Genomic DNA, 13868 nt, shown 5'->3' with positions numbered 1-13868 from the left:
AATAGTTTCTCAAAAAAGAAACATATAACTGTCATCCAACCCAGTAACTGAACTCCTGAGAATTTATCCCAGAAAAATGAAGCCTTATATTCACAAAAGAATCTGTACAGAAATGTTCATAGGAATTCTATCTTTAATATCCAAAACCTGAAATCAGTCCAAATGTCCTTCAAAAAGTGAATGGTTAAACAAACTGTAGTACATTCATACCACAGACTACTGCTCACTAATGAAAAAGGAACACACTACCTAAACACACAATATCTTGGATTAATTCCCCAGGAAATTACACTTAGTGAAATAAGTCAATCTCAAAATGTTATACATTATATGATTCCATCTATATTGCATCTTTTGAGTAAAATTACAAAAATACCCACCATTGTGGGAAAATCTTACTGACAGTGTGATGGTGTGTCTTCGTGTAGGAAAGATAGCTGTAGGCAATATGGAAAAACTCCCCTTGAAGGTTAAGTACAGCTCTGAGAAACTATGACATTCCTTTCTGGGTACTGGTTTCTGGGGACCATTAGTAAGTAAACTAGAAATTTGCAAGAAATGATTGAACTGATGGTTGGAATTGTGCTTGGAAAAATGATCACTTTTTTTCAGCTCTCTTCTCAAATGTAATGTTACTAGCAAGGGCTTCCCTGACCAATGTATACTCAAAAACAAATCCTCAACTGTCACTTTCTGTCCTCTTTATTCTATGTTTTCTGCATAGCACATTTCACCATCTGGCATACTATATGTTTACTTTGTTTTGTTTTGGTCTCTCTCCATTGCACTTGGATATAAACTCCACGAGAGAAGCTTTCTTCTTCCACTGTTATAATCCTAGCATCTAGAAAGTTATCGGAACAGTGTACATGCTCAATAATTATTTGTTAAATGAATATATGAATGAAACTTTTGATTATAAGAGAACTCTATATCTTTTGGATGATTATAACTGCCTCTTGAGCTTTTATCCAAAGCGTTTGCTGACAAGAATGATTCAGATGCTAGAAATATTTAAATCATACTAGTTTTATAACCATGTATCTGAAATATGTTTAATTCCCTTTTTAACCCAAAGTTGATTATATCGCATTCAGCAATAAGTTGTCTGGTTAACACCTGTAATCAGTATTAGTGAAAGATCTCAACTCATTGAGGTATATATATTGATATAAGGTGGTTTTATTTTTTCCAAGAACTATCAACTGTCTTCAATTCTACTCTTGCTTTCTTCCTAGGCATTAGTGTTCCTTAACATCTCAGTTAATATCCATAATTTCCATAATGTTTAGATGTTTAGATTCCATAATGTTTAGATCTCCATAATGTTTAGATGAAAGCAGTCTCATTTGTGTTAGCTGTTGTACTATTCATATTAAATTTTAATCCCTTATTAATTTCCAAGCTCTCCTCCTTCCTGCCCACTACCACCCTCCTCTCACTCAGAGATAATTGATAATGCCAGATGACTTCTTATCTCTTCTGAACACACTTCTTTTCCTAAGAATGCACTTCTGTTATTGGGGTGGAGAATAGGGAGAGGATTTAAAAAATGTAGTCCCCTGAGGTGCCTGCTCTGAAAGGTTGCAGTCATATCCTTAATCAAAATGCCACTCTGGCTTGTTGCCTAGAGTTTAGGGTTTGATGTGGCCAGGAATTGGCATCTGGCACTGAGAATTATTCTCTTGTGAGATTTAGCTACATCTAGGAGCATTTGTGGTATGTTTCTATGGTATATGTGCCTTTGCTTCATACTGCAATAGTTGCTCCAAGCCTACAGTCTCCAAACTCACCTTACCCCGTGTGACACTTAACACAGAGATAGCATCAAGTTTAAATTTCTCCTTCCATAGTTTTCAGGAATGAGGAATTTGAGGGTGGTGTCCTCTGATATTTTTCCACATGACTTTCCCCCGTGCCATATCTCTAATCAAGCCTAGAAGCTGTGGACACATTCAACTAGGGGTTTAAATGCTGGTATTCACTTCTAATAAACACTTGCATTTTATAAGTGATTTTCTCTCCCCTAGCTTCTGGGGGAAAAAAAGACAAGGGCTGACTCCGTATTGGCTACTATGCATTCTTTTGCCTCAACAAGTGTTATTTTATGGATTTTCATGGTAGGTGTAACAGGTGACTAAGTTGGAGTCAAACAAAACACTTTTCTATAAATTTAAACTTTAGTTCAGCAAAGCCAACAGTTAAAATGGTCTAGTCAGAAGATAGATACACAAACAAGGGGACCCCCGTCAAGTACTTAGAAAGCTGTTACCAAATTTGACAGAACACAACAATCTTCTCTTAGAAAGACATTTTTTTAAACATTTTAGAATTCAACATGTTTTAAAGGTCCTCTATCTCACTCCATTACATATCTTGCTTACTGTTTAGCGGTCTCTCTTCCATGGCAAACTCTAAACTCCTTAAAGGAAAAGAATGTGATTTCTATTTCTGTATATTCATCTACAAGCTCAGGGTTAAAATACATGTAGTTTTTAGGAAACAACTGTTAAATAAATATTTTTGAATTCCATACTAAAGCCTCAATAATAGGGGTAATCTTTATGATTTTCTTTTTCTCTTTAGTCATGATGTTCTATGTATATAGGGATTGACTCTTAGGCTAGGAGTTAGGATATTTGAAACATAAAATGCTTCTTCATATAAAAATGAAAGCATAACTTAATGTTATAATTAGTATTTATAGATAGTTATTAAGTAGTGAGCACTGTTAACCAGTAATTCCAGGAAGACCAGCAGATTAAAGTTGCAGTCAGATAGTACTGGAACAGCTACCTTAGTTACAAAATTATTTTTGTAAGTGTGTTTTTCATCCTACAAAAATAAGCAATACAGAGCAAGTACTTAAACAAATTTTACTATTTTATTTAGTTAAGACTTCAGCATAATGTAGCATCTATTTTTGGATTTTAGTCTAATAAACCTTTAATTGTATTACCTCAGCAGTTTTTTCCTAAGCCCCTATACATTCTCCTGGTTTATTTTTAAATATGAATATTGATTTAAATTTTTTATCATGTATATTTATTTATAAACAACCTGGCATATCAGTCTTTCAATTATCCTGATTCCCAGAGGACTACAGTTTCCAAAATGGCTGAGAAGGTACATGTCTCAATGAGTAATGAACCACGGTTACATATGAAGTTAAGTAACTTTCCCTGAAGTAGTGTCATAAGATCCCTTCCAAACATACTGTAAGCAATACTAACAATACCTTAGGTTAACTCAAATAGAAGAGGTCAGATAAGATCACTAATGGAACCATTATGATGCTGGCTTCTGTCATATGAGACAGCGGTCCTTTCCAATTATCAATGGCCCAATATTAAAAAATATTAAGGCATCAAATTACATAAAGAGAAAATATAAAGAATAACCTTTTCTTTTCTTTAACATTCTACCAGGAGTATTATTAATGTAATGATACTTGTCATTGAGTTGTACTTATACCTTTTACAAAGTGCTTTGACCTATTCCCAGCTTCCTTATAACAACCTCAAGCAGTCTAATGCAGACTTATCCCATAATCAATCACTAAGAACTTAACGAGTTTGTGCTGTGCACCCCACATTGTGTTAGGTGCTCTGGGTGTTATAAAAAAGTATAAATATAATACTAAAATCCATACTTATAGGAGACAGTCGTTTAAGTGATGTAATCCATACTAATAAGAGACAGTCATTTAAGTGATGTTTTGTAACCAACAGACCATTTTCTATTATACCTTGTTTTAATTATGACTCAATCAGGCCCACTTTTGATTCTGGACTAACAAGAGAAAAACCATCTTTCATGGAAGTTTATTACCTGTATATTTTTCAGGATAAAACTATAATTACACTTTTAGAGTAACTCAATATATTTCTACAAATATACACACACACCTAGTAGACAGAAAAATAGCATATAAAAATAAGAGATTATAATGGTTCAATGCCAGCTTATTATATTTTTGTAATAAATATCTAGACAATAAAGTTATCTTTTTTCTGGAATTAAATAAACTTACCTAAAAGGACATTAAAAGGTACATAATTAAAGTACAAAATTTGTTAGATTCTGTAGTTAATATACTCAAGTTTCAATATTTTAGAAATTTACTATATATCATTTCTCAAAAAACTACCACCAAAACTTAATGATTTCTAAAAGATCTTAAATTTTTAAAAAACCTTAGAGGAAAAAACAGATTCCTTTAATAACTAATGCTTCCTTCACAAACTCATTTAAAATGAGCATAGCTTTACCCAGTTAAATATTACTAATTACAGAAGAAGAGTATCTTCCACGTCTATCATTATAATGATGTGTCAGAGTGGACAATATTTTACTGTAGACTACAACAAACCATCCATGAAATACAGAGTTAATATACACATTGCAGCAGGATTGTAACTACAGTCAAGAAAAAGACATAATTTTACCTTAAAATTTTGCAAACACTAATTTTTTTGTATTGTGATGACTGCTGACAAGATATGTATCTTCATTTGCTCCATAAATTCCCATTAGTGCTTCTACCATCTTCAAGAGTATGCATTAGTCAAAGAATTAATTGTTGCAATTCAATGCCAACATTCCTTTTTGTGCAAATGGCAACTTAAGTAATTACGCAATAGGCCATAACTAACTGAAATATGAATATTGCCTGTTTGTACCACTGCTCTTCAGGTCTGCTACATGATTGTTAATGTTCACAACAGTGCAGTAATTGAATTACAGAACATTAGCTACATGATTATTATGACCATAAACTGCCGTGTAATGGAAGTTCATGAAATAAAATCGCAAACTCAGAGTTTATAAAGCAAAATTATACCTTATCTTGTTCTCTTATCCATGCCCTTTACTTCAAAAAGCCTACAACAATGATGTCCGCATTGTACAAAAAAAATGCTCATAAAACTATTTTTTTAATTTCATGGAGGCTTTCAAATATTGCTGTTAATGAAATCATTCCTAGACCCACTTCCCTCTACCTCTTACCTATGTCACCTCCTCAAACCAAATCCTCTCATGTGCATATCCCTTACAACTCAAATCTTAGCCTTAATCATATCATAACTTGAAGTAACTCTGACTTCCTACTCCCTCCTGTGGTGGCTTAGTTTAGAGTACTGTGTGTCTATGCGTATGCTCTGCATCATTTTGCCATAGTACGGTTCATTGCTTCTCAAGTCACAAACTACCAACTCTTCAAAATGAGCCACCACATCTCAAATTACTAGAGGGAAGACAGGCTTTTCAACAAATAGTGCAGAGACAAGTGAGACCATATCTTACAATACATACAAGAATAAATTCCAAATGTAGTAGGTATCTAAATGCAAAAATATTAAAACAAACAAGTGCTAGGAGAAAATATGGGTGAGCTGTCCTTTAACTTTTATGTGGGGAAAGACTTTCTAACTATGATGAAAAATCTATGAACTAATATGGAATGATTTTCAGGACATAATGTGAAGTGAAAAAATCCAAACTCAAAAGTATATATTACTCTTTGTAGAAGAAATAGGAAATATAAATATGAACATATATCTGCTCATTTGTGTAAAAGATATACAAGAAATGTACTAGAAACTGAATAGATTGGTTACCTACACATGGCAGGTGAGAAATAAATGGCAAGAAGGGAGGGACTGGAATTGTGTAGCAGAGATTTGGAGAAATGGCTCTTTTTAGAAAGTCTAAATCTTGGAACCATATTAATGCTTCAAATACACCTCATATGCTAAGCATATAAAAATAATTAAAACCAACCAGGATTGCGAGGAGGGACTCAAATGGAATTCAAACACTCACAAATGAATCTAAATTATTATTTATAAATTATACAATCACACTTAAGGAACTGGGGTAGAAAGTAAGTGATGTAACTATAATACGCAAATAGATAGAGAGCATAGGTAATGGAATCCCTGTAACTATGAGTATAACTAGCACCCAGACCTTGGTCTATAAACACCATTCTCCAATACAAGACATCGGATCCAGGTCTAAGGCAGGAAATGCAAGGTGGGCATTAAATAACTTGTGTTTCCTAGAAAGTAAGAAAATGCTCAAAAGATGGGGCCTGTCAAATGAATACAGGAGAGACTTCTGGTCTCGCTACGTGGGATGGATTCATTTCTCTCTGTTCCCTCCACTAAGCACAACTATAAACCTTGTAAGTATCACTACAGTCAACCAAAGGATAATCCTGAAAAGTTGAAAGAAAAAGGTAGAATGTCTAAGGACGCAAGGACCGGAGAAAGAACAGAGCAGCAGTGAGTCTTAGGATGTCTGGTCCAAGAGCAGATGGTGGTCTAGACACAGAGACTCCCGATAGCCAACATAGCAATAGAACATAGCAATGAGCTCGGGTATGATCATTCTTATCCAGGATGTAATGGAAGTTTTGCCAAGAACACCAGGGAAACCCAAGAACACTGGTAAGAGAGATCCATCACTAGTCAACTGAAAATAAGTGGCCAGGAGAACTACTCTCCTTCCCTTGAAGATATGAAATCCCACTTTCCCCTAAAGGCACTGGCCAGGCAGCTGGCAGCAGCAGCACTTTCAAGCGGCATCGCGCCACAACAAGTAACCAACTCCAGAAGCCTAATCATCTCCACAAGTCTGAGACTCCATTCCCCTATCTAAAGACACCAGGAGGCCAGATGGTTCAGGCAAGAGGGATACCACCATTACAAGTCTCCAGACCTAGACACATTCTGTGTCCTGACAGGTCTGAGAAGCCCTTTCATCAAATAGAGACACCGACCAAGGATTTCCTGACAAAACATATGTCTGGGCCAAGAATTACTCTTCATTCCTACAGGCTGGAGAAACCCTTACCTGACCTAGAAAAACCAAATGCCAATGTAGCTGGGTGTTATTGGCAGAGGAATCCAGCCTAAGCAAGTTTCTGGCTTGGGAAAGCATATTTATATCCATAGGGAAAGAGAATCCCTTAACCTACCTAGGGACAAAGCAGCAAAACAGCACTAAAAGAGGGTATTTGCCGCAACAAACACCTAGCCCTGGAAGTATTCTTTGTCCCCATGAGCTGAAGACTCCCTTCACTCACCTGGAGGCACTAGGTGGCTATACCTGAAGAAGCTCCTTCTACACTCTCAGGCTACACCAGCAGGGACCAGTGAGAGGCTCAAAAGAATCAGATAAACAAATCAAAACAAACCAGAACTACAAAGACTCCAGAGGTTAAACTGTCACTAGAACCACAGCTCACAAAATAGATCATAACCTATGTGCTAAGCCTAAACTGCCTGGTAAAATAAAGACTTAAATAAGACCCAGAAAGCCCCCTAATATAATCGATGAAAAGTCCAGAATACAATACAAAGAAAATTACTAGAGTTAGTTAGATACATTACGTAATGATAAAAGTTTTGATCCACCAGGAAGCTATAATTATCATGCTGTGTATGCACCAGGCAATAGAACCTCAAAATAAATGAAGCAAAAGCTAATAGAACTGAAAGAAATAGATAGATACACAATTGTAGTTGGGAACTTCAAAATACAGTCAAAGAAAGTGAAAGAACTACTAGTTAGAAAATCAGCAAAGTGTTATATAAATGGACCTGAGTTGTCTTCTGTGTACTGGCTCAAAATGGACACCATGCTGCTTACCTCTATACATCAGGCTAAGACAGTTAGCACAAAGCCCACCGATACCAGACTCAAATTTGTACACACCCAATTGCTTTAAATATATCTAAATAAACATATTTTTAGTCATTTAGAGCTTACCTACTTTATAATCCTGTGGAATTACACACAACATCTGCTAACCATAGATAAGATAAACACTATATCTGTAAGAACCCAAACCACTGCTGCCCTTTGGAGCTCTCTGGCCCAGAGATGCTCTGTCTTAACTGCTGAGTGACATCAACTAAAATAAGCCCCCATCCCAATCTTCTGTTCTCTCCTGAGAAATCTTTTGCACTATCCCCCTTCTGTGTGGTGGCCTTGCACCACTGTCTTTGTAGGGTTTCTTGTTCAACCTTGTCCAAGTATTGCCTAATACAGCTTGTTATGTGTTACTGCTGCTCGTGGTTCTGTCTCCTCCTTGATCTACTCTGAAATTCTCTAACTTACCATACAAGACTATAGAAGATATGAACAGTGGCATCAACCAACAGGATGTAACTGAAATACAGAGCACTCCACCCAATAAGAACAGAATACTAAAATTTTTCAAGTGCCCATGGAACATTCACAAAGATAGACCATATCATATTGTATGTGTGTATATATATATATATAAATATATATATATATACACACACACAATATATACACAAAATATACATATATATATACACAAAATATACACACAATATATACACAAAATATATATGTATGTATTTAAATAATACAAAATATTCTCTGACATAATGAAATCCAGTAGGAAATCAATACCAGAAAGGCAGTGGAAAATCACTAAACACTTGGAAATTAACACATTTATAAATAATTTATAGGTCAAAAAGGAGGTATCAAATGAAATTGAAAATAAATATACAGAACTAAATGCATATGAAAATACAAATTCTTAAAATATGTGGGATACAGCTAAAGCAGTGGTGAGAGGGAATTTTTTTTAGCACTAAAGGCTTACAATAAAAGAGGAAGGTCCTCAAATCAGTAATCTTCCTCAAAACATTAGAAGAAAAAGGGCAAAATAAACCCAATACAATCAAAAGGAAGAAAATAAAGATTAGAGTAAAAATCAATGGCATTTAAATTAGAAAAATAATAGGGGAAATCAATAAAACAAAAAGAATGCTCCAAAAATTAATACAAGGAATAAACCTGCAGCAAAACTGGAAAAAATAATTTCACAAAAAAGACAAAAAACATCAATATCAAAAATTAAATAGAAGATATCACAATAGATCTTGCAGCCATTAAAAGGATAAGTGAATATTGTGAACAACAATGTGCTAATAAATTCAACAACTTAGAAGAAATAAACCAATTATCCCAACATTACAAACTGCCAAAATACAACCAAGATGAATTAGATAATATGAATAGTCCTATTATCATTCATAAGTTTGAATTAATAACTAAAAACATCATATAAATGAAATCTAGAGACCCGGACAGTTTCTATGGAGAATTCTACTAAATATCTGAAAAAAAATTAGCAGCAATTTTACATAATCTCTCCCAGAACACAGAAGAGAAGAACACTTACCAGCTCATTTTATGAAACCAGTATTACTCTAATACCAAAATGAGACAGTACAAAAAATAAACTACAGACCAATATCAATCATAATCCTGATTCCAAAAATCTTCAAAAAATACTAGTAAATTGATTCTTCAATGGATACAAGAATTATATACCATCACGACTTCCCTGGTGACGTAGTGGTTAAGAATCCACCTGCCAGTACAGGGGACATGGGTTCAAGCCCTGATCCAGGAAGATCCCACATGCCTTGGAGTAACTAAACCCATGCACCACAACTACTGAGCCTGTACTGTAGAGCCTGAGAGCCACAACTACTGAGCCCTTGTGCCACAACTACTGAAGCCCATGTGCCTAGAGCCTGTGCTCCACAACAAGAGAAGCCATTGCAATGAGAAGCACACACACTGCAAAGAAGAGTAGCCCCTGCTCGCCGCAACTAGAGAAAGCCCACATGCAGCAACGAAGACCCAATACAGCCAAAAATAAATAAAAATAAATAAATAAATATATATTAAAAAAAGAATTATATACCATGATCAAGTGGTATTTATTCCAGGTATGCAAGGCTTCTTCAACAGTGAAAATGAATCAGCATGATAAAACATGTCCATTAGGCTAAACACTTGAAATTCTAATGCTCATCTCAATAGATACAGAAAAAGCATTTGAAAAAATCCAAGAAGCATTGATAATAAATTCTCAGAAATTTAAGAATAAACAGAACTACCTCAATTTGAAAAACTGTATCTATAAAAATATCTGTGGAACTAATTTTGTATCCTGCTACTTTACCAAATTCATTGATTAGCTCTAGTAGTTCTCTGGTAGCATCTTTAGGATTCTCTATGTATAGTATCAGGTCATCTGCAAACAATGAGAGATTTACTTCTTCTCCGATTTGGATTCCTTTTATTTCTTTTTCTTCTCTGATTGCTGGGGCTAAAACTTTCAAAACTATGTTGAATAAGAGTGGTGAGAGTAGACAACCCTGTCTTGTTCCTGATCTTAGAGGAAACGGTTTCAGTTTTGCACCATTGAGAACGATGTTGGCTGTGGGTTTGTCATATATGGCCTTTATTATGTTGAGGAAAGTTCCCTCTATGCCGACTTTCTGGAGGGTTTTTTATCATAAACGGGTGTTGAATTTTGTCAAAAGCTTTCTCTGCATCTTTTGAGATGATCATATGGTTTCCTCCTTCAATTTGTTAATATGGTTTATCACATTGATTGTTTTGTGTATACTGAAGGATCCTTGCATTCCTGGGATAAACCCCACTTGATCATGGTGTATGATCCTTTTAATGTGCTGTTGGATTCTGTTTGCTAGTATTTTGTTGAGGATTTTTGCATCTATGTTCATCAGTGATATTGGCCTGTAGTTTTCTTTCTTTGTGACATCGTTTTCCGGTTTGGTATCAGGGTGACGGTGGCCTCTTTGGGAGTGTTCCTCCCTCGGTTATATTTTGGAAAAGTTTGAGAAGGACAGGTGTTAGCTCTTCTCTAAATGTTTGATACAATTCGCCTGGGAAGCCATCTGGTCCTGGGCTTTTGTTTGTTGGAAGAGTTTTAATCACAGTCTCAATTTCAGTGCTTGTGATTGGTCTGCTTATATTTTCTATTTCTTCCTGGTTCAGTGTTGGAAAGTTGTGCTTTTCTAAGAATTTGTTCATTTCTTCCAGGTTGTCCATTTGATTGGCATAGAGTTGCTTCTAGTAATCTCTCATGATCCTTTGTATTTCTGCAGTGTCAGTTGTTACTCTCCTTTTTCATTTCTAATTCTATTGATTTGAGTCTTCTCCCTTTTTTTCTTAATGAGCCTGGCTAATGGTTTTCAATTTTGGTTATCTTCTCAAAGAACCAGCTTTTAGTTTTACTGATCTTTGCTACTGTTTCCTTCATTTCTTTTTCACTTATTTCTGATCTGATCTTTATGATTTCTTTCCTTCTGCTAAGTTTGGGGGTTTTTTGCTCTTCTTTCTCTAATTGCCTTAGGTGTAAGGTTAGGTTGTTTATTTGAGATGTTTCTTGTTTCTTGAGGTAGGATTGTATTGGCAGAACACTCTATGACATAAATCAAAGCAAGATATTTTTTGACCCACCTCCTAGAGAAAGGGAAATAAAAACAAACAAATGGGACCTAATGAAACTTGAAAGGCTTCTGCACAGCAAAGGAAAACATAAACAAGACCAAAAGACAACCCTCAGAATGGGAGAAAATATTTGCAAATGAAGCAACTGACAAAGGATTAATCTCCAAAATTTATAAGCAGCTCATGCAGCTCAATAACAAAAAAACAAACAACCCAATCCAAAAATGGGCAGAAGACCTAAATAGACATTTCTCCAAAGAAGATATACAGACTGCCAACAAACACATGAAAGAATGCTCAACATCATTAATCATTAGAGAAATACAAATCAAAACTACAATGAGGTATCACCTCACACCAGTCAGAATGGCCATCATCAAAAACTCGACAAACAATAAATGCTGGAGAGGGTGTGGAGAAAACAGAACCCTCTTGCACTGTTGGCGGGAATGTAAATTGGTACAGCCACTATGGAGAACAGTATGGAGGTTCCTTAAAAAGCTACAAATAGAACTACCATATGACCCAGCAATCCCACTACTGGGCATATACCCTGAGAAAACCATAATTCAAAAAGAGTCATGTACCAGAATGTTCATTGCAGCTCTATTTACAATAGCCAGGACATGGGAGCAACCTAAGTGTCCATCATCAGATGAATGGATAAAGTAGATGTGGCACATATATACAATGGAATATTACTCAGCCATGAAAATAAACGAAATTGAGATATTTGTAGTGAGGTGGATGGACCTAGAGTCTGTCATACAGAGTGAAGTCAGAAAGAGAAAAACAAGAACCGTATGCTAACACATATATATGGAATCTAAAAAAAAATGGTTCTGAAGAACCTAGGGGCAGGACAAGAATAAAGACGCAGACGTAGAGAATGGACTTGAGGACACGGGGAGGGGGAAGGGTAATCTGGGAAGAAGTGAGGGAGTGGCATGGACATATATACACTACCAAATGTAAAATAGATAGCTAGTGGGAAGCAGCCGCATAGCACAGGGAGATCAGCTCGGTGCTTTGTGACCACCTAGAGGGGTGGGATAGGGAGGGTGGGAGGGAGACGCAAGAGGGAGGAGATATGGGAACATATGTGTACGTATAGCTGATTCACTTTGTTATAAAGCAGAAACTAACACACCATTGTAAAGCAATTATACTCCAGTAAAGATGTTAAAAAAAAATACCTATGGCAAACCTTGCACTTAATGGTAAAGGACTGATTGCTTTCCCCCTAAGATCTAAAAGAAAGCAAGGATACCAATTTTTCTTTTTTTATTTTGTAAAGTTTAAAAATTTCACTTTTTGCTTTTCCTTTCTTTTTTCTAGGTTTATTGAAGTATAATTGACATATATCATTGTGTAAGTTTGAGGTATACAATGTGATGATTTTACATACATATATATGGTGAAATGATTACCACAATAAGGTTACTTAACATATCCATCACCTCACATACCTACCTTTTCTTTTTGGTGAGAACTTTCTTCTTTTGTAGCGACTTTCATTTATACAATAGAGTATTATTAAATATAGCCACCACGTTATATATTAGCTCCCCAAACTTATTCATCTTATAACTGTAAGCTTATTCCCTTTGACCATCACACCCATTTCCCCCAACCTCCCTCTTCCCCAGATACCACTGATCTACTCTGTTTCTAAGATTCAGCTTTTTTAGATTCCACGTATCAGTGAGATTATACAGTATTTGTCTTTGTCTTATTTTATTTCGCATAATGCCCTTAAAGTTCATCCATGCTGCTGTAAATGTCAGGATTTCCTTCTCTTTTATGGGTGAATACTATTCTATTGATAAATATACCACATTTTCTTTCACCACTCATCAGTATATGGACATTTACATTGTTTCCATGTCTTGATATTGTAAATATTGTTGCAGTGAACATGGAGATGTAGATATCTTTTCAAGATAGTGATTTCATTTTCTTTGTATATATACACAGAAGTGGAATTGCTGGATCATATAGTAGTTCTGTTTTTCATTTTTAAAGGAATCTGTATACTCTTTTCCATACTGGCTACACCAATTTACATTTCCACCAACAGTGCACAAGCCTTCCCTTTCCTCCACATCCTTGTCAGCAATTGTTACCTCTTGTCTTTTTGATAACAGCCATTCTAACATGTGCGAGGTGATATCTCATAGTGGTTTAGATACACATTTCCCTGATGATTAGTGATGTTGAACACCTTTTCATGTACCTGTTGGTCATTTCTTTGCCTTATTTGGAAAAATGTCTATTCAGGTCCTTTGCCCATTTTTAAATTGGATTATTTGTTTTTATACTATTGAGCTGCATGCCTTCCTTATATATTTTGAATATTAACCCCTTGTCAGATATATGATTTGTAAATACTTTTTCACATTTCATAGGTTGTCTTTTCATTTTGTTGATCTTTTTCTTCTGTGCAGAAGATTTTAGTTTGATGTAGTCCCTCTTGTTTATTTTTAATTTTATTCCTTATGCATTTGGAGTCATATCCAAAATATCATTGCCAAGACCAGTTT

Source organism: Tursiops truncatus, chromosome X (assembly GCF_011762595.2).
Source record: "Tursiops truncatus isolate mTurTru1 chromosome X, mTurTru1.mat.Y, whole genome shotgun sequence".
Taxonomy (NCBI): Eukaryota; Metazoa; Chordata; class Mammalia; order Artiodactyla; family Delphinidae; genus Tursiops; species Tursiops truncatus.
The sequence above is the reverse complement of the archived record's forward strand: the minus strand, read 5'-3'. Positions refer to the sequence as shown.